The sequence below is a fragment of the Strix aluco genome, chromosome 3 (assembly GCF_031877795.1).
Source record: "Strix aluco isolate bStrAlu1 chromosome 3, bStrAlu1.hap1, whole genome shotgun sequence".
In the NCBI taxonomy this organism is placed as follows: Eukaryota; Metazoa; Chordata; class Aves; order Strigiformes; family Strigidae; genus Strix; species Strix aluco.
This window is the reverse complement of record NC_133933.1, coordinates 70,618,917-70,637,585: the sequence shown is the minus strand read 5'-3', so window position 1 is coordinate 70,637,585 and position 18,669 is coordinate 70,618,917. Positions and strand designations below refer to the sequence as shown.

Sequence of the window (18,669 nt, the reverse complement as noted above, 5' to 3'; positions counted from 1 at the left end):
CCTTTTTTGAAGTGAGAATATAGAAAGAATGTATGTAACCAAGGTTATTCTAGTACCAATTTCAAGTCTGTATTTAGACACCATAGATGCCACCTTGTAATACAACCACTTCATAAAACCAGGGGTAACAAGGTTTCTGTCCTTTACCTCCTTCTCACAAGACCACCAAACCAGAGCAAAGCAATTGCAGCAGACATACAGAATGGAAATTTCTGTGCAGTTGGGAATTAGAATAGGACATAATGGATGTGTCTGGTTCTAAAAGAGTTGCCAGCTACAAATGTAATATAAACACTAGTAATATTCCTCATAGGTACCACTTCTGTTCAATACTTTTATCAATTATCTGGATTCAGGAGTTGAATGATCATTAGCAAGTTTGCTGATGACACCAAACTGGGAAGTGCTGTTGACTCTCCTGAGGGACAAGAGGCCTTGCAGAGACCTAGATAGATTGGAGCACCAGGCAATCATGAATGGCATGAAATTTAACAAGTCCAAGTGCCGGACCCTGCACTTGGGATGGAGTAATGCTGGGCACAAGTATAAATTGGGAGAGGAGCGGCTGGAGAGCAGCCCTGCACAAAGGGATCTGGGGGTGCTGGTTGACAGCAGGCTCAATGTGAGTCAGCAGTGAGCCCTGGCAGCCAAGAGGGCAAACCTCTACATCCTGGGATGCATCCAACACAGCATAACCAGCTGGTCAAAAGAGGTGATTATCCCACTGCATTCAGTGTTGGTGCAGCCTCACCTTGAGTACAGTTCTGGGCCCCACAATTTAAGAAGGATGTGGAGGTCCTTGAATGCATCCAGAGGAGGGCAATAAAGCTGGTGGAAGATCTAGAAGGAATGTCCTGTGAGTAGAGGCTGAGGACTCTGGGCTTGTCTAGTTTGGAGAGAAGGAAGCTGAGGGGTGACCTCATTGCTCGCTACGGCTTCCTGAGGAGGGGATGTGGAGAGGGAGATGCTGATCTCTTCTCCCTGGGTTCCAGTGATAGGATGTGTGAGAATGGTCCAAAGCTGTGCATGGGGACATTTAGAGTGGACATTGGGAAGCATTTCTTTACTGAGAGGGTGGTCAAACACTGGAACAGACTTCCTAGAGAGGTGGTCGATACCCTGAGCCTGTCACTGTTTAAAGAGGTATTTGGACAATGCCCTTAATAACATGTTTTAACTTTCGGTCATCCCTGAATTGGTCAGGCAGTTGGACTAGATCATTGTAGGTCTCTTTCAACTGAAATATATTCTATTCTTCTTCCTACCTCCTCCTTTCCCTACCAGTACATGCTGAGGAAATCTCTGATGACATTTCTTCCCATTTCTAGACCTGCACTAGTAGAAGGGATTGAATGGGTAATTATGTTCCAGCCTAGGTACTGGCTCTGTCTCTCTGGGGGAAGGAGGCATGAACCTTCTAATGTGGGTGAGAGCTGTGGATCATCTTGAGACAATTTAACCATCTGAACAAATTTGAAAAAAAACATGTGTGAAGTACAGTTTTTGAAAGTCTTCTGTGTTCATTCAGTTTAGCTGGGTTTTCAGAGGATGGCAAAACCCTACATCTCTGACACTAGCGAGGCTCAAAGGTCAAGCCCTCTGTCTGAAGCAGGATGTGCTCCTGAACAAAATGGTTACAAGCCTTTTTGAGGTGAGTAATACCTGTTATTTCCCTGTGGATTTTTTTTTTCCTCCTTGTACTCATTTTTAGAAATGCCTGAGCTGTTTCCCTTGGAAAAGCATAATAAAACAAAAGCGCCAGAGAACAAAAGTACTCCATCAGAACAAAGGTCCATCTAAGCCAATACTCAAGTCTCCAAAGTGACCAACTGTAAATAACTACAGGAGAGCACATGAGTAGTACAAGTCTACTTCTGCCAGGGTCCTTGAGGTGCTCATAGGCCTCAATGGCTGAGAGCAGACTCCCCTGGGACCCACACTCACATCATCTCCTGCTAAGGGCCCAGGTGACATGTCTCAGCTCAGCCTGGGACATACAGTCCATGTCCAAACAAAGTTGTATGTGTGCCTGTCTCTGACCCTGTCTCCTGGATGGTCCTGGGACCTGCACTGCAGAGAGCTGCTTTGCTGGGTGGACCCCTCAGATGTAGGTCAGAGCTTGTCATGCATAAAACTATATGCATAACATAGCATAACTCATGGTGAGCACAAGGAATAGAATAGTTGAATAATGATGAGAGACAGGGGTTTTTCAGCTCCAAAAACACTTTCAAGGACACATATCACAAAGGTTGCAGGTAGAAACTGGATTTTATTTTATTCTTCTGAATCTGTTTAAGAGCCTATGCTCACCAGCATTCACACAATGCACATGTGTAGCCAGGAATAAGGTGATGTATTCTTCAGTTTAGCTTGGTAAAAAACATCCCCTGCAGTCTGGCAAAGGCAAGCCACAAAAAGTAGAAGCAGGAATACAGGCCAAGCAGTCCCTGCTTCCTGAAGAGTAAGAACTTGAATAATGAGAATCAGTACCCTGTGGTATTTTCAAACATATGACACATATCTCTCAACCTGGAGCCATCTCAAGTGCTTCCAAGAGCAGCAAAATGTCCCCAGCCTGATTGACCTTGGGGGCAAGAATCTTTCCCACACCTGGCAGGACACCAGTGTGTGCTCCAAAGCACTGGGATCCCTTGCAACATCTATGTATCCCATTTCTCACAGCTGCTGCTCCTGGCTCTGCAGGGGATGAGGACAGCAAAGCTCTGCAGTGTTCCTCAAGAAACATTCCCTTAGTCTTGCCACTGCTATCCAGCTGAAAAGGCCTGATAGTACCTCTAGGTGTTGGTGGTTCTCATCTCCTGAGGAGCTGGCGTCTGTTCCCCAAAGGCTGAGGCAGGCAGGATTTCAGTCCATCAGATGAGCTCTGAACATGGCCATACCAGGAGCTAGCCTTGCAGAGGAGAACTTCCAGCAGCCTTGTCCAGCCTCCAGTCTTCCTCCCTCAGCTGCATCCTCCAAGTAGTTCCACCAGGTCCTCAGGGACACCCTCTAGGATGTGTTCAGGCTGCCCCTGGGCCAGCTCTGTCCCAGTAGTGAAGCCAGGCAGGCTGGCAGCAGGACATGGGAGGATGCCCCCTTTATACTGCCCGGGGACATTGCAACTGCTGCACTGCTGGATGGTGGCCCTGTGATGTGGGGGTGATGGCGCCCCCACCTAGCATCCTTTGGAGGGAGGCCTTTGGGGTGCTGGCCCTGAGGCACTCCCTGTGCCCAGGAGGTGCAGGGGCCTATCCCTTGCCACAGTGGCCATGAACTGGGCAGAGCTGCTGTGCATCCCCAATGCAGCCTCTGCCACTCAGCTCCCAAGGACAAACCTAGTGTTGTTACTCTTCTGTCAGGTCATCACAGAAACCAACCCTGCAGCCCAGAGACCACCCTTATTAGCTGTCCCTTTTTCCGCACTAGAGTTTACATCCATCACTGCCACGCAGTGAGGAGTACCAGGAACTTGATCTTGCTGGACATAAACCCTTTTCTGCGGGTGTAAGGGGCGTGATTTTGGCAGCCACAGCCTGGAGGAAAGCCAACATGTAACCAGAGCCACAGGTTGGGATGGACAGTGCCAACAGACCACCATGGAATTAACACAGGCTTTAAAAAACAAGTGAGCAAAAGTTACATTGGTGTGGTAGAAAGGTTGGTCATTTTCAGACCTAGAACTTTTGGATCTGTACCCAAAGCACAGTGAGGCAAACAATGACTCTTCCAAACTGTAAAAGTAGCCCATTGCTGCTATCACCATGGCATCCCCTTTTCCTGCTGAAACCAAGCTGTGCAGTTGGCAGAGTTTATACAGGATACAAATCTCACTTCAGCCATGGGGTAAAGCTTCCAGAGCTCATTTGTGACTAACCTTTCTGAGGGTTACTTGCCTATTTCGATTTGTGGGAAGATGTTCAGATCTCATCTAAAATCCTGGCAAATCTCCTTTTCTTTCAGGATTTAGTATTTTGAGTACTGAAAGAGTAAGGAAGGTACTATTCTTGTCATTTTGTATGTTGTGCCAAGATTGGTACGAACATTCAGACTATGCAAATAAGGGCATTTATACCATATACATTCATTTGGTTGTGGTGATGCCAGAGATGAAAGGGGTTTGGGTTTCCTCTGCATGAACTTTGCAGAGATGTAGAGAGCACCTTTTGGCTTTGAGATGACTTCACGCATAAACATCACCTTCAGTGCTGTCTGTTGAATCTGAACCAATATTTTAAAAATGTGTCAAATTTAATGTCATCCTTATTTTTCTTTTTCTAGATAAAAAGATGTTATACTTTAAACAGACCACTTAGATTTATTCAAACACTGGTTTACACATCTGAGCAGTCAGGCTATAAAGATTTGCATATCAAAACTCAACTACAATTAAACATCTGTTCTGTATCAAGTTCATTCAGACTTTTCTTAACTCAGGGTTAAAAACTGATCTTAATTGTACATTAAGCAAACTTATTTTTACTTTGTATTAGCAAATTGTAAGTAACCGTACAACCTTTGTCAACTCCAATATATCTCACTTGTTCATACGTGCATAAAATCTGGTCAATGCTGGCATCCTTTAAATGCCTTTTGTATAAATATTTAATTAGACCACTGACTGAATGCAGTAAACAAACCCAATAGAGTCTTCATTTGCTTCTAACCAGTAATCATTATGCAGTTAGCACTTCTTTTTATTTGTTTAAACTGTTATCCTCTACTAAAACCCACATTATATTTAAAGCATAAAATCTGAACAAGTCTTTATTGCAAATCCCAAATTTAATGATGAAATTTCCTCTCAATTACCTATGAAACCACAGAGCAAGAGGAAAAAGAAAGTAAGTTGATTTTTCCCCCCTCATGAAAGCAAGAGGCACATGTAGATCACTCTAAAAGATTAATAACTTACACCTGCTCCCACATGTCAATTATCAGAAAAGGAGTAGGTCAAAATTATGTTATTTACACCGTGCTAAAAAAGATGTTAAAATTGCTTCTAGAAATTAAATCTCAAATATTCCAACAGTCTGCTCACTCAAGCTATTAAAACTCAACTGCCATTACATCTCACAAAATTACACCATTGAATCATGAACCTAAGTTATTTTATTATTTTAATATGGTTCTGTCATTTCAAGTAATCACAAAGATTCAGTTGTTTACAATTTTGGGGAAATACCCTCAATATCTTTCATCCTCACATACTTTGACAAATCTCTCTGATACACTTACATGTTATTATCCCTGTAAGTGAACTGAACTCTCTTTAAAGAAAGTAATACAAGGTAATTGAAAGTTCCTAACAGTTCACAGCCTGTGAAAGTTGTTTTAAGTCATGCTCCTCCAGAACTATTCAAACAATAGTTTCTTCCTCTTTCCTCCTCTCCAGGCATTCACACATTACTCTGAAGAGTCTGAGGCTTACGTGGATGTTATCTCTAACCTTAAAACTATTCTAACTCTTAAATAAATTAATTGCTCATGCTTGATGTATGCACATATTGTGTACACATAACTCATCTTCTTTAGTATAATACTTCCATACAATATTATTTCGTGACATATTTCAGAAGTTTCCTAAAGAATTTTGAACATTTTTACTTTAAAGCTACAGAACATCAACCTATTTTGTTAATATGGAACCTGTGGACCTGAGAAACTTTATACATTTTAGACTAAAAGTTAAAGGGCTTAAATATAACATTTCAATTGAGGTTATTTTGCTTCCTTATGAAACCTTCCAGGTTCCCAAAAACCAAAATAAAGCAAGTTTTAAGACTGGTTGATATCAAAGTTCATAACACTACTCCCACTTAAAGTTTTTAATTCCTCAGACCAAGTAGCCAAAATACAGAGTAATTGTTTACAGATACAGAGACATATATTATCAGCTGTCCAAGATACCAATGCAGAGAAGCTGATAGTAGAATTGACTACAGTTCATTTCTGGGAAAAATCAAAGACCATGAAACACCACAGTAAGAATTTCAAATTACAATGAACTGAGGAATAGGTTTCACCTAGTAGAAGGCTTAGCTTCATTATGCTGACAGGTCATGAACTTTTCTGGGCAATAGTGAGGTACCTTAAATATTGTATCTACACCAACATTCAGACAAGCATATTTGGAGAAGCTATACTCAAGAAGACTATAAACCAGATCCTTCAAATTTGCATCGACAAAAGCAAAATAATAAAAGTACAAAGATACATGTGAAAAAAACTGAAGGAAATCATCACAAAAGCAGCTGAAATATCTGTTTAAACAGTAGAAAAAGAATTATTGACTTAAAGTTCAAATTGGCAAGTTGACACCAGTCAGAAGACCTATTAAGGCAAAATAAAGAGTTCTAAGGGAACAAGAACAAACAGATTACTCTCAGAGGTGATAAATTAATTTACAAAGTAACCCCCAGAAAAGAAAAATATCTGAGATGTGCTTTATACGTGGGAAGCCAAACATCAATGATGTCAGGCATGCCCTGGGCAACGGGAAAGACATGCAAAGAAGCAGAAAAAATAATTCCATTGTCAAACAACACTAAGTGGCTGCAAAAAAGAACTTAAAGTAATTATCAATATACAAAACATAAAAGTGGCAAAGAAACAAGAAGGGTACAAATGTACCTGTACTCCTACAGCAATATTTGATGACAAATTCTGAACTATGAAAGAACAGCATCAAATTATAGTCATTTGCAAAGATGTCTCTATATCGCAGTAAAAACACGCTGATTCACCATGAGTGAACCGCTTTTTCTTTCCCCCACAAACAATTTCATATATAAGCTTGCTATCTCAACATGTTAAAGCTATTTTTTCTAACTGAGCATCTATCAATTTTTATTCTGTGGAATTCACCAACAAATGACACAACATATCAGAGAGAAGACACACACAGGAATTAGCTTTCAGAAACATTTTTGTCACAGAAACCAATTTCTGTTTACTCTGAAATATCTCTCAGTGCATTCTGCATGTCACATATAGATATACTTTTTTTCCCCAAAATGTGCTTTGACTCAAAGATTCTGAGAAAATGTCTTGTTATGCAGTTACATCAATTTAATTTTAACTAGACTTTAAATTGTAATAAATCCCAATTTTATGCATATAATACAAACTAAGTTTGCATATGTACCTAATCCATTTTAAAAAGACTAAAATAATTCCAGTTAGAACAAAGTGCACATTCATGCAAATTTTGTACTGTTATAACTACGTTTATAATTGCATTGCAATTTGTGCTGGTTTTCCTTTTTTTTTTTTTTTTTTGATAGTACATAGATTCAGGCTTCCTTATAAATATTTGCTCCCAAAATTCAACTGCTTTCTGAAGATTCCGGGAGGTGGTGGTGGAGGGGGAAGTAGAATGACATGATATACAATTCCTTTATGTAAAACCTATTTCTACCCCTGCCCTTTTCAGCTGATGATAATGTAGCATTAACACTTGCTTACAGGGGATAGGGATAAGAGGTCCTAGAGCACTCCCATTTTCCCTGTATAAAAGGAAAAATTTTACACTGGTATTTCACAGTGCCACTTGTGAAATTCCATGATCAAACCAAATCCCATCTCTTCACAACTGTTGCTTCACTACAAAAGCAAAACAAACAAGTAAATCAAAGACCAGAAGAGCTAGCAAGACACCACAATCTCTTACTGTCCCTGTCTACTGGTTACTGTCAAAGACATACTGCATTTTCACCTCAGCAAATTGTATGCCTCTTATTCCAGCCCTTGAATGTCAACCTGACTAATTGTGCTGGGATGGGGGAGGAAGATGCCTGGGGAAAAAGATTCATGTGAATCATCTGCAGATAAACCTATATTTCCTCCTCAAGTTTAATGCTACTGTGTGTTAAAAGATGGTTTTGTCTTTTACTATTTAAGTGCAGAACTCTTACCCTAAAGGAGCTAAATCACACCATTCAAAAAAGAGTCAACTTCTTTCTTAATCTGTGGATAGACTAGCAGCCAGCTTTTTCCTTAGTAAACAAATGTCAGCTTCTGAGAAACAATTACCTATGATGCCATGTGCAAGTAGCAGCAACTGCATGGAAATACCATTTCTGCTGCATATAACTGAATATTTCATGCATAAACCAAATTAAGTAGTACTCAGAGAAAAATAACTTAGATGCATGTCATTCTCAGCCACTCAGAATGTCTAATACTTCAACATCAAACATCATCTCTAAAGGAGAACTTTTGCAATTCACCATTATTTATAGGTAATAATCGAGAAAGTTGGAATAAGCAACAGCAGCCACTTGAAGCGTGTGTTACCAGAAGCATAAGGAAGGCTCACATAGCACGCAACACAGTTGATCATGACAGACAACAGTCTGAAGACAGAACTTCCAAAGAGTTCCTGGACTTCTTCATTACTCTCTCCAAGTGATGATATCAATAAACTCTGTAACAGAAATCTTAAAAAAGGATGCGGAATGTATTCAGACAACTTCTGAGTCCCTAGTGCCACCAAAAAAAAAAAGAAAAAAAAAAAAAAAGAGAGAGGCTTGGAGTAGTTTTGTGTGTAAACTGGACCTGGAGTTGGCAGGAAATTTATTTTGCATCCTTCCCCATTTCTCACATTATGTGCACACTCTTCAGAGTCCTATTACCTCCTCTTCCACACTCACCAGGTGCATAGAGAAGGAATGAACTCAGGTACACGTATGGAATAACAGAAATAAGAAGGCTGTGTAGAAATCAGATAGAGCCACAGACCTGGTGAAACGCATAAACTTTGGTCTGGGAAGTATATTTCCTCAACAATATGAGTGATCACTACCGCTTGTCTCAAAGGAAAAAGAAGGAAAAAAGGTAAGGTTCAGACTTTTATTTCCTTCAAGGAAAATAAAATCTAAAATACAACTTCCCCCCCGCCCCCACCAGAGGATGATGGGACAAGCAATGCCCATCATTAAGCTGAGAACATAGCTTTTCCACAATCTCTGGGAACAACTCCTCTCTTTCACTCTTCTCTCGGTTCAAAAATATATTAGCGCTTGTAAAGAAAAACTATAATGTTGTCCATTCAAATATAGCAGAAAAATGCATGAACATACATGCTATTCAGTGGGATGATAGGGCTTTAAAAAATATCCTTAACTCTCAGTGCAATACAAACTTACATTGTTCCTGATTCTTTTTTCCCCCAAGGACTCTCATGTTGACATCTTTTGTAAGAAAGAAAAATCAAGAAAGGAGAGCAAAACTTTTTCAGCTGGATTAAATAGTAAAAAAAATTACAAAGAAACAGACAGTTAAAGAGATCAAAATATTTATTTAGCATTTGAAGTACCAAATTGGAAAGGCCAATCACAATTAAATAGATCAAGAACATGAAGTGAGTGGGACCTTGCAACAACTTGTGTCTGCTTAAAAGCACAACATTTAGCTACACTGCAACTTCTGGAAAACAGTAAAAAAAAAGTGTTAAGGGAAGGCTATTCTTGAAGATACTTAACCCTTTAAGCTAAACTATGTTGATAATACACATATTTAAATATAGTTTTTGATGTTTTTGAACACAGATGCTGCAGAACACTTAGACTGAGAGGCACTAAAGGATAAAATGGTAACATTTGAGTTTGGTCATGCAAACATATCAAGGATTATATATTAGTACCTTTCACTCAAAACAGTAAGCCTGTTTCATGTAACCAATAAACATTTGCTAAAGATTATAATTTTGTCAGTCTTGCCTTGAAAATTCTTCTCCCTCACTCTCTCAGTTAAAAACGAAGTCACTGCCACACATGTCATCACACTGCTCTTAACTGCCAAGACAAGAAGATCCTTGAGCAATATCAGGATTATTATTACAAAAACAAATCTGTGGTAACCAGGACAAAAAACCAGATACCTCAATATACACAAACCAGCTTCAGTCATATCATAATTACAGGACTTAATCTATTCACTTAAATTATTCCCTCTACCTATCTCATCTTTGTATTATAGAATTGAAGCATATAGGAATACAGCTGAAGTCAATTTTCAGCAAGTTAGGATATCCAATTGCTACTTGATAAATATTAAATTTCTAAAAATGTTTACTGAAGCATGGAGAGCCTGGTCCAGACCAACCTCTATAAAGCTTTTGCTGCTTAGTCTAAATCTCAGAGATAACACTCTTTAAAAACTAATTCTAGATGAACTTCTTTTGTTAAACACCAACCTTAACCAAAAACTGTAACCTCTTTTCCAAAGATTTTGTGTATTCTATGAAAGCTCACTAGCATCTTATTGAAATATCAATTTTTTTAATGTTTGAAAAAATTCTTCCTATATCCATCCAGTTAACTGTTTGAGAAATTAATCTAATTTAATTTGTACCAAACACGTCACTTCGCAAAATAAAGAACAAAACCAGCTTCAATGGTTGGGGGTGGAAAAAAAAAAAAGGCACTTTTTTTTGTATAGGATATGAAACCAGGTTTAATTCTTTCAATAGCCAAAATTCAAAATCCATGTATAAAAAAGTAAGCATATTCAAGTGTTTTAAAGCCTAGAACTAAATTAAGCTCACAAAGCAAAAGGGAATATAAGCGGGATAGAAATCTATCACGTGGATAGCAGCTTAGAGAACAGTTTCTGGTCTACTGAAACTGCATTTCTTCCTAAATACACAGACTGTTGTGAGTGGATATTCTGTTCTTTCAGGAAAAGAGAAAAACAAGATGGACAGAAAAAAGAATGGAAATTAAAGTTAAAAAAAACCCTGTCAGAACTGAGACACAAGAAGACAGCTAGCACCTGAATCTATACTAAGATTACTTTTTAAAATAAAGGAAAATAGAGGGAAATAAAAAGATAGGTGTCAGACTAAACAACTGGCCTAGATCATGGAATTCAATGAGCAGTAACAAAAGAGCACTGCTATTTTAGAAGCTGTTTAATAGGGACTGCTAGCGATATTATGCCTGAACTCATCTGTATTCCCAGACAGTATAAAGTCTCAAAGTGCGGTCTTCCAATTGCACAAGTGTGGAACAAGCCTAAGAAAGTTGTTCATTATTTAGAGTTTTATTGTCTTACTTCAAAAAGCTAGAGAAAAACAGGCACTTGGAAAACAGTGATAAACAGATGAGATTTTATGGAACTGCTTTTTCCTGCAAGTGAAAACAGTGAGAAGTGAACATTTTGCTAAAAGGACCACAAAACTATTAATTTTGAGAACCCAAGAAGACCTAAAAAAAAAAAAAAAAAAAAGAGAAAAAACAGTTTCCCTTCATATTCTAACATAAAAATATTAAAAATTTTTAATACTGAATTCTGTTGTTTCTCCATTTGCACTTTTTCAGCAATAGCACCTTTTCAGTAAACTCCAAATTATTTCAAAGGTGTCTTTTTAAAGTGAAAATTGTAGAGCACAGCTACGTATTGCTGGCACGAGGATTAATATTTCAAAGTCAGAATTGTCATTTCACCTCAATGATATGCCACCCCACAACAGGTAGTAGGCTCACCAAGACGAGGTATGGGAAGAAGGGTTACTATGCTAGCACATTAGATAGCTCCTTGCAAAATGTCAAGATGGTAGTCTCAACCAGGGATCAGTGCAATGTTTTGGGGGGCAGTTTGCATACAGGCACTGCGATTGTTACATTATTAGTCAACTTCATGGATTTACAGCTATGCCATTGGTTTTATTTCTTTAATAATAATTGTATGTTAATACCATTCATGCTATCATCAGTTTTTAATTGATAGAGTATGTGTGTAATGTGCATTACATAGTCTAAATTAAATTACTAACACAGCTAACATGTTTAGAGTAATTCCTGAATTATACGCCTACAATGCTGAAATATAGCTACAATTATGTACATGATTTAAAGTTTGAAGGGACATCTGAAGGTCATCTCATCTACCGCACGCCCTTGCTCACAACAGGTTGGTCAAGGCCTTGTCTAGTCAGATTTTGAGTATTTCAAAGGGTGGTGACTCCACAACCTATCTAGGCAATCTGTTCTGGTGTTTGATCACCCTCGATTGATATACCCTCACATTCATGTTTCAGTGAAATTCCCTGTATTTCAATTTGCGCTCATTTTTTCTCATTCTATCATTGGACACCACTGAGAAGAGCCTGGCTCCATCTTCTCTATTCAACCCCCAGTCAGGTGTTTGTACACAGTGCTAAAGCCTCCCTGAGCCTCCTCCTCTCCAGGCTGAACAGTTCTACCTGTCAGTCCCTCCTTGTATGTCAGATGCTTAAACCCTCTAATCAGTTTTGCAGTCCTTTGCTGGACTCTCTCCAGTATGTCAAAGTCTCTCTTGTACTGGGTAGCCGAGAACTGGACCCAGCACTCCAGGTACTGAGCAAAAGAACCATCTCCCCTGACCTGCTGCCAACATTCTTCCTATTGCAGGCCAGGAAGCTGTTGGCCTTCTTTGCTGCAAGTGCCCATTGCTGGCCCATGGTTACCTTGTCCATTAGGACAGACACCCCACCCTACCCCAGTTCTTTCTCTGCAAAGCTGCTTTTCAGCCAGTCAATCCAGCCTGTGCATGGGGTTGTTTCTCCCCCGGTGCAGGACTTTGTATTTCTCTTTGTGGAACTTCACAAGATTCCTGTCTGCCCATTTCTCCAGCCTGTCCAGGTCCCTCTGATATAACAGCCACTCTTCCCAGTTTTATCATCATCTACAACTTGCTGAGAATGCACTTCATGCCATTATCCAGGTCATTAATTGCCTTGGTATCAATGCCTTTAGTACAGCATTAGTGACCAGTCTCCAGCTGGACTTTGGGCTGCTAAACACAACCTTTTGAACCCAGCCACTGAGCCAGTTTCAGGTCCTCATTGTCCACTTACCTAGGCCACATGTCATCTGTTTGTCTAGTACAATCATGGGAAGGTGTCAAAAGCCTTGCTAAAGCTGAGATTATATCCACAGTGCCAGTCACCACATTGCAGAAGTTATTGTTTCCTCTTTATAAATCCATGCTGACCACTCCCCAACACCTTCTTGTCCCAGAGAACTCTGGAAAGGATTATTTGCACCATAACCTTCCCAAGGATTGAGGTGAGGCTCATCAGCCTGACATTTCCCACATCTTCCTTCTTGAAAATAAGAATGACACTTTATTCCCCAAAAATCCCAGGAACCTCACCCTGACTGCTGGGACCTTTCAAAGGTGATCTAGAATGTCCTTGCAGTAACACCAGCCAGCTCACTCAGCACTTGGTGCATCCCATAAGGTCCCACAAGACTTCTAGTTTAAATGATCCCTAACCTGACCCTCCCTTTTTCCATTAATTTCCTAATTGTATCTTCAGACTTTTGTCATTAACTATTTACTAATAAGATGATGATCAAGCTGGAAAAGTAGTTTTTCTGACTAAAACAACATATGGACTGAGAATAGTGCATCAGTCTTTTAAAAAAAAAAATAAGGCATTACTATCCACTTCAAGATTATCTATTAAGATTCTAGTGAATCTAAAGTATATAATATCTGAACTCAAATATCAAGTTCTCTTACATTACGATTACACCGAAAGTTTCAGTAATTAGTTACTGCTGAGAATCCTATCAGTATTGATCTATATGTTGACACTGCATCATGGCTTTATCTCCTTTTATGCCCTTTCCCAGCTATTGTCTTAAAAATATGCAATAAGAATGAACAATGACAAAATTTAACAGATTAAAAGTTGCTGGGTCATATTTTGGTTGTTTGTTGTTGCTGGTTTTTTTTTTTCCCCCACACTCCTTTTAAGTTATGTGAATACAAATTGGTGCAGTTCTACAAGAAAAAAAGGGATGTGTTTAACTCAAACAGAAAAGACTCCAAGAAATAGTGTATTAGCTCAGATTTTATTACTGATTTATCATGAAGGTTTAAGATGGCACTTAGAAAAAGACAGGGTTCTACCAAAAGCTGTCTAAAATAACAGTAACAAAACCAAGGTATTTCTCAGTTTTACTTCCTTATTATCAAGTATATATATTTAAAGAAGTGTCTCTAATGTAAATAAAATGTAATGAAGTTGGTCTACAGTGCATAGTAAAAACTGAAAGAGGCATCAGGAGTGTCTCAGCCATGGAAATTGCTCCAAACTAAACCCTGATTTACTAGAAAGTCAACCAAGATAAACTGGGCTTTGCACTTGGTGCTTAGACTGGAATTTTTGTTTATTTGTTTGTAAAATCTTATATAATTTCTGTTACTTTGTAAAGCAGAAATAAACCAATGTTTACCCAAACATTAAATATTAAAGGAAGACTAAAGAAAAGATCAGTATCAGAAGTTCATCTACTAGGATCCACTGCAGAGAACACAAACTAAAAATTTCAGCTATCAGTTGAAGCAGCTTTCTGTGACTTTTAATATTTTGGTACAGTAGTAGATCATAAAAAGCTCTACATGTATTTGAGAACATAAATTAACTTCTAAAATTATGGTCAGCACTGCTCATGTCCTCTAAATGATTCAAATGAACATGTAAGACAGATTGTTTCTATTCCACTTTGTCCCCTTCCTTAATTTTTCCTTCTTTTCTTACAACAAACTCATTTATTACAAATAATCAGAAAACATATTTCTTGTCAAACAACTTAATTGAATCATGATAGACTTAACATACTGCAGAATAGAATTTTTCCACTGGAAATGCAAAATGGTATCTTTTTTAATCTGTGGTAAGCCACAACTTCATTTAACTCATTTTTGGATAGGGAAAAGGCTCAGGAAGATACTATTTGTAGAGCCTTCAATTATTAAAGAGATACCACTCAGACTTAAACATCCTGATTTACATGAAAAATAAACTCCAGGGTTACTACATCACCTATGTCAATTTTTGTTAAATATATAATTTCTATGTATTTTTCTCCATATATATTGATAAGAATATACAAATAAAAATACTTTTCAAGAACTTTTAGGTGACAGAATTCCTGCAACTTTAGACCATAAGTATGCACAGCCCTATGCAATGTGTTCTGGAGACCAATTATTCTGTAGTATATTTTTCATGTTCATGCTTTGTTCTGATAAAAAATTCTTCTGTAAACACAGCATAAAAAATAAGTAGACAACTATCATTAATGAAGGCTTCACATTGCTTTTTACAGTTGACTTAATTTACAGTGAAGTGGTCTAACATTTGACACTGTCAGGGAAAGATCCCTGTAGGGCTAAAATAGTGTACTTTAAGACACATACATCGAAATTGTTCAGTTTTAACATTAAGAGTAGAAATTATTTAACAAATGGAGGCTTCAGAAAGCTTGTATTACTGACAATTATAAAACACAAACTTTAAAAATTCCAACAAACTTCAACAAAACATTTCCAAGGAGTATTTCATACTGATAAATAACAAATAAGAATTTCTAGGCTGATAGGAAGAGTTTTATTAGCGAACAGGTTTGAAGCAAGCTGTACTAATGCATGAAAGACTTAAGTTGTGATGAAACTTCTGAAAGTCTTAAAAACAGGTAGCTTTTTTTAGTCTTCTCTAACTATTAGTTTCACAAGATCCTGAAGGACAGGTAAGCAGTATCTATCCAGTATCATATTGCAGTACACAAGAGGATTTGTACACAATAAGTAATTGAACTACTAGGAAGCCTAATGAAACCCACTAACAGTGTAGGGACTGACTGATGGACACTGGAAAGTGAAACAGCACAAGAGAAGACAAAACAGCTTCAAGCAGAAGCCTGCACTACCGCCTGACTTGTAACGCATGTATCAAACAATTTACATTAGACGAAAGTGGGAATATTTTCAAGGAATCAGCTGGGTCTAGGAAATGCCATAACATCGCCACTGTTTTGTCCTTAGATCAAATCTGAAGGATGTATCTACATGTCTGGTTTTAGAAAAGGCGCAAATCTTAGCCAGTCTTCATAACTGAGGTACTCAGTCTTGGCACCACAGCTAATAAGTTAGTTACAATGTCACGCAAAACGTAACAACTACATTCACAAGTGTAGTCCAGAACAACTGTTCTTCCTCCATTCCAAAGAGATGGATAGTCTAGTGCAAAGCATAAGCCAGAAATGTAAAGGAGGAGTTGACTTTAGTGATGAAACCTATCATCTTCTATAACAAATATTAATTCTCCACATAACTACCAATGCATTGTGGTTCTAATACAATTAAAAGAGTACTTGCTGTGGGTGTCGCATTAGGCACCACTTTGCAGAACATGCCGAATCGTATCACAGAATCACAGAATCACAGAATTGTCTAGGTTGGAAAAGACCTTGAAGATCATCCAGTCCAACCATTAGCCTAACACTGACAGTTCTCAACTACACCATATCCCTCAGCGCTATGTCAACCCTACTCTTAAACACCTCCAGGGATGGGGACTCCACCACCTCCCTGGGCAGCCTATTCCAACGCCTGACTACCCGTTCTGTAAAGAAATGCTTCCTAATATCTAGTCTAAACCTTCCCTGGCGCAGCTTGAGGCCATTACCTCTTGTCCTATCGCTCATTACTTGGTTAAAGAGACTCATCCCCAGCTCTCTGCAACCTCCTTTCAGGTAGCTGTAGAGGGCGATGAAGTCTCCCCTCAGCCTCCTCTTCTCCAGACTAAACAACCCCAGTTCCCTCAGCCGCTCCTCATAAGACCTGTGCTCCAGACCCTTCACCAGCTTCGTTGCCCTTCTCTGGACACGCTCGAGTCATTCAATGTCCTTTTTGTAGTGAGGGGCCCAAAACTGAACACAGTCATCGAGGTGCGGCCTCACCAGTGCCGAGTACAGGGGTAAGATCACTTCCCTGTCCCTGATGGCCACGCTATTTCTGGTACATGCCAGGATGCCATTGGCCTTCTTGGCCACCTGGGCACACTGCTGGCTCATGTTCAGCCGGCTGTCAATCAACACCCCCAGGTCCCTCTCTGACTGGCAGCTCTCCAGCCACTCCTCCCCAAGCCTGTAGCGCTGCTGGGGGTTGTTGTGGCCCAAGTGCAGCACCCGGCATTTGGCCTTATTGAAACTCCTACAGTTGGCCTTAGCCCATCCCTCCAGCCTGTCCAGATCTCTCTGCAGAGCCTCCCTACCCTCGAGCAGATCAACACTCCCACCCAACTTGGTGTCATCTGCAAACTTACTGAGGGTGCAGTCGATCCCCTCATCCAGATCATCAATAAAGATGCTAAATAGGAGGGGCCCCAAAACCGAGCTCTGGGGGACACCACTCGTGACCGGCCGCCAACCGGATTTAAATCCATTCACCACAACTCTTTGGGCCCGGCCATCCAGCCAGTTTTGTACCCACCAAAGCGTGCGATCATCCAAGCCTTGAGCAGCCAGTTTCGCCAGGAGAATGCTGTGGGAAATGGTGTCAAAGGCCTTACTGAAGTCAAGGTAAACAACATCCACAGCCTTTCCCTCATCCAATAAGCAGGTCACCCTGTCATAGAAGGAGATCAGGTTTGTCAAGCAGGACCTGCCTTTCATAAACCCATGCTGACTAGGCCTGATCATCTGGTTGTCCTGCATGTGCTGTGTGATGGTACTCTGGATGAGCTGCTCCATCAGCTTCCCGGGCACTGACGTCAAGCTAACAGGCCTGTAATTTCCTGGATCATCCTTCTGACCCTTCTTATAGATGGGCGTCACATTGGCCAGTTTCCAATCTGTCGGGACCTCCCCGGTCAGCCAGGACTGATGATAAATGATGGAAAGTGGCTTGGTGAGCACCCCAGCCAGCTCCTTCAGCACCCTCCCCTCGGGTGTATCCCATCAGGTCCCAATTCATGTTGCTTGGTCACATCTCTAGCTTACTGAACCCATAAATGAAAATTACTATATTCTCAGCTAGCAGCTTATATGGCCATAGAAATGTCTCCTCACCTTGCAGCCATCTTGTATAACTAGAACAAACAGCAATGAGACATATTTCACAAAGAGAAATTATTACAATTGGAAGCAACAAATAGAAGAGAAGCATCAGAAAGCCAAACAGACTTCACCGGCTGTTTAGTTCACTCGATTCCTCTTTTTCCCAGAAGTTTGCAAATAATTGAACCCAAGGACAGGTTAGAGCTCCTGTCCTGTGAAAGCCACTGCTGAAGAGCAGAGGGCTTTTTAGAATTGGGATACAGCTGTGCAAGGGAACCAAGCATCCTTATTAGAATCTGCCTTCACTGCTACTAGCTGGAAGAGCTTTCAAAAATACTACCTACACAACCTTTGAGATACAAAGCTAAAGTCTTCAGGTACTATCAACACGGTTATCAAGTGTTTGCAAAGTTTATTGGAAATACAAATAGAACTAAGAAAATTTTAATGTGTCTTACAACTGACTGACTGGAAGTATGGTTTCCAAATATAAACTGTTCTATGAGGAACACTGTCTTCTTTCCAAGGGGGCACCATATCCCAGTAATAAATAAGTGACCTTATTTCTGGGGTATCCATCAATCCAGCATGAAATAGGGAGTTTCTAGTTAAAGCAACACCCAACCCTTTAGAAAGTGTGCCTGAAGAAGTCATGCAGTGTTGCATCTTCTACTAGTAAAAGTGATTATGACTCTAATAGAGAACAGCCTCTCACACCTTTGTACTGAAGCAACTGGCACCTTTCGAGAGACAGTACTAGCCTGATGTAATCTGCTGGTAAGATCTACTTACTACCTTACTCATCTAAAAATTCTCATAATAAATCAAACCA

At 39.7% G+C, this 18,669-nt stretch overlaps 1 protein-coding gene across 18 annotated transcripts in view; it reads right to left on the bottom strand.

The window, feature by feature from the left end:
* Positions 1-18,669, bottom strand: part of EPB41L2 (erythrocyte membrane protein band 4.1 like 2) — a 130,613-nt gene that overhangs the window by 61,045 nt on the left and 50,899 nt on the right. The window lies entirely within an intron of this gene.